The sequence below is a fragment of the Adiantum capillus-veneris genome, chromosome 18, assembly GCF_014529385.1.
Source record: "Adiantum capillus-veneris isolate H3 chromosome 18, ASM1452938v2, whole genome shotgun sequence".
NCBI lineage: Eukaryota > Viridiplantae > Streptophyta > Polypodiopsida > Polypodiales > Pteridaceae > Adiantum > Adiantum capillus-veneris.
Genome location: NC_140948.1, coordinates 106,708,953 through 106,713,374, shown reverse-complemented (window position 1 = coordinate 106,713,374; position 4,422 = coordinate 106,708,953).

Here is a 4,422-nt window from a genome sequence, read left to right as displayed (position 1 = left end):
GTTGTCAACAACAGATTTATATCTAACCCCGGTAAAAAGCATTGGAATGTTGTCAAGGCAATTCTCAGATAGTTGAGTGGCACTGCAAATAGACAGTTATGCTATGGTCGTGGAGAGTCATCCATTCAGGGATTTGTAGACAGTGATTATGCAGGCTATGTTGACAGTTTTAAATCAACAACAAGTTAGATTTACACATTTGATGGTTCTGCTATTTCTTGGAGATCCATTCTTCAAGATTGTACATCCATTCCTACCACAGAGGCAGAGTATGTTGCATTAAGTGAGGCATGAAAAGAGAAGCTATTTGGCTTGCTCGCCTAGTGAAAGATCTTGGATTTCAACAGTATACACTAGTTCTTCATTGTGATAGTCAAAATTATATTGCCTTGGCTAGTGTTTTATTCCAGAACGGAACACATTGATGTGCGTTATCACTCATTTGTAAATACCTAGCAAACAAGATCCTTGATTTAGTGAAGATTCCTATGTCAGAGAACACAACGGATGTACTCACTAAAAGTCTCTCTAGCCATCAGTTTTTGCACTGTTGTGAGTTGATGGGCATTGGGTAAAGAGTGGTTCTCTTCCATTCTTATGGTCTCCCACATTGGCCATCCAGTGGGAGAATGTTAGGTTTAATGGCCATGTGGCTGCCCATCACTAACTGCTACTAATCCTAAGTGTACAGATATACACTTGTGAGAGCCACTAACACTATGTAGAGTGGTATTATGCCTAAGTGAATAATATAAAGAAGAAATAAAGGGGACACATAGTGTGTGTTGGCTCTCCCCCTTCAATCTGTGTGTGGCTATGGTGGTGTGTGTGTGTGTTTGTGTTCCTCTTCCTCTTCCACTGTGCTCCTGCTCCTCTTCTTCAATAAGCTCTCAATTCTTTTATGAATAGGCATCTTATGTTCCTCCTCGACATGTTTTCTTCTATCAACTTCTTGAGCTTGAGCTCTAGTCACCACATTTATAGGAACCGTGGGTTCTACCTCACATCTACTTGAAGAAGGTAACACTTCTACAAAATTCATTGTTGTTTTCCCCTTGCTATCAAGATTTTTGGAACAATCCAAAAGAGAACGAGTGATTGTACATCCATTACAAAATCCAAAACTCTCTTTACGTTCACCCTTGTATGGACAGCTCCTTGCCCAATGATCACTTCCACACTCATAGCACGGTCCTACTTGTTGGGATGTTTGTGGTGTAGCCAATGGTTGTTCTTGCCTAGTAAGAATGGTCTTCAATCCATAACCTTGACTGGAATGTTAGGGTCTTCTTGTTCATGGTATAATAACTTTTCATGGGTTCTAGCACATACTCTACCACTCTACCATCATTCACAAGAGGTGGTTGCTACCCTATCATATGTTGTAGTATTGGCTGAGTGTTACACCATGGGGTGGGATGGTCCCCTCCATAAGTGTTGCATCTACTCATTTGTTCTTATCGTACATATGGGTTCTAACTATAGCCTTGGTTAAGTCTTCTTACCACTTCCTTGACCAGTTAATCAACATTGGTCAAATTTTGAACACTCCACTTCATTGTGGATCCCCTCATCATAAAAAAAGCACCTCTAGTTGGACTTTTTGCATCTTCTATCACCTCTTCCTAGGCCTTATACTTGTCAACTAGTTACATAGCTTCTCTAGTGACTTGCTCAAATTTCATGTACACTTTCAAATGAGGGTCCTTCTTGAGATTCTCATTCCTCAAGCCCTCTATAAAAACAACACACACTCTCTCATCTTGTGCTGTGGGACATCTCTCAAGGTATTGTTTGAATCAAATCAATGCTTTCTTTTCTTTTTTGTTTTCTTTTGAAAGTGTCAATATGGGACACAATATTGTTCTTGATTCCCCTTTTATAGAATACTCTGTGAATTCTTGCAAGAGTGTTCAATGTTTGAAAAATCATCTCTATTTAGTGGTTTGAACCACATCAAGGCCATTCCTTCAATGTTAGCGCAAATCCTTCATTCTAGGTATGAAAATTTGCAACCTATTAGTGCTCAAAACTTGTTTGAAGAGTGAGACATGAGCGTATGGATCCCTTGACCCATTGTACTTTGTCTTGACACATTTTGTCACCTATAAGGGTATCATTTGTTGTTGTTTAGTCACCAATCTAACTAATTTGGGATCTCTTGCACAAATGTCTCTTGCTCTCTCTTCTTGTCTTAGAGAAAATCTTGGTGGAATCCTCTCTCATATATGCTATGGCATCATTTTTTAAAATCTATGTTTGAATCCTTGTGTGTTGGTCTCAAAGATCATTGTTACTCTCACACTTGGCTATAAGTATGTAGAGGTTGGATTAGCCTTATATGTATATCTTTCTAGGTTTATTGGATCAACAAGTTTGTACTCTCATCCATACTTATATAGCATTAAAACTTGCAGTCCTTTGGCATTTGCATACATGAATGAATAGAGGTTCTTATGCTATGTCAACTCTCTAGAAATAGATTCTACATACTTGTAGAAGGTATGTTGATCCTTGTTTGTGAGCCTATACAATCCCTCATGAGTATAATCCATCAGAATTCTCATGGATTCATTGGTTTTAAAAAACCTCACGCTAGGTTTTTTGATTAGCAGATGCTTCTCCTCTAGGTCTTGCAACATAAAAAACAGGTTTTTTGGTGGAGATTTTTGGTGTCTATCTTCGCTCGGAATTCGAAGATGTGGTCAACGGAGAAAATATAGCCCATAAGCTGAGTAATCACCTCAAAGCTTTTCATGATTTTTGGAGCTACCACCAGTGAGATAGGATTTTTTGAGTGGATCCTAGTCTGCCCACTTTTCTCACAAAGTAACTCATAGTCTTCTCTCACCTCCTTTCTCACTTCTACACACACACACACACACACACACACACACACACACACACACACACACACACACACTCATTCCTCTCAATCTCTCACTCAAACTTGCACCTTCCATGGTTTCTCTCACCTTCTTCACCATTAATCTCCCCTCTTACTTCCATAGCTCTCATATGAGCTCTACATGTACATACACCATCTCTATGCCTCTCTCTATTACTTCCAAAGTACAATTCCATCTTACCCCTTCTCTATATACATAAAATTCAGCATGTAAACCATGCTTAACCTCTGCAAATTGAAGATCTCATCAACCGAATTGCCATTTTCATCGCGATAATCAACCTTGGCGGCGGTGGCGTAAAGAAGAGAAGACAAAGAAGAGGATCGATAGTCATTTTGAGGACCTACACAAGTAAGTCAAAAACTTCTTCAAGCTTCACCATCACAAGGATTTCCTCGCTTCATTCAACCATCTTACTTCAACCATCCACCTCATTCTATCCATTGTAAATATGACATTAACTATCTAGTGATTACTAACACTAACCACTAACATACTAACACAAAATAGTCATTGACCTAACCATGAAAGACACCTCACTTCAAGACATGTGCATAGTAACTCTCTCTCTCTCTCTCTCTCTCTCTCTCTCTCTCTCTCTCTCTCTCTCTCTCTCTCTCTCTCACTTAAAATCAAAAATTGACAAAGACGGTAAGTAGCCCAAACGAGAGAGTGTCGCCATTCCCTTCTTTGACATATGTCCTAACCAGCTATGCCACAAAGCAATGGCTGGCAGCTCGGTTACAGAAAGAACACTATTTTTATTAGATACATAAAGAAGATAAAGTGAACCAACTTTAGAACCATGAGCTATAATGAGATGACCCTTCCGAAATACGCCAAGACTATTGATAAAAAGTGACTTTGTAACCCAAGTCATCAAAACGTCCCACCAAAATCAAATTGCATGTCAAGGCTGGAACATATGTACATTATGGATGATAAAATTCACCCCATTTGCCATGACCATGGCACTATCACCTACGCCAACAATGTCACAAGAGTAACTGTCACCAGGTGTAACAGAGCTAATAATTTTGTTGTATGTAGTAAACCAATGCCTATGCGGTGTGACATGCAATGAAGCACCTGAATCAAGAATCCATGTATGGGATAATTCACCACGAACAAGGAGTTCAGCTGGCATAGAACACTGCAAAGATAGAGTTTCCTGTGCATCATAAAAGACTCATTATTTTCAGTCAACATATTAATGTCTTGTGCATCACTGTCATCCTGAACTATGTTCAATTCTTCAATCTTAGTTGAACTCTTTGGTTTCTCCTCTTTATCATCATGATCTTTGCCTTTCCCTTTTCCCTTCTCTTTGTCACGCTTCCAAGCATAAAAATCCTTCTTTATGTAACCAAACTTATCACAATAATGGCATTGAACATTACGGCGACCATGAAACTTTGATCTATCATTTGCTGCATCTCTATTGCCTTCTTTCTTGGACTCACGTTGCGAAGAACGGCCCTTACGTTGCTTATCATCCCTTTGCACATAATGA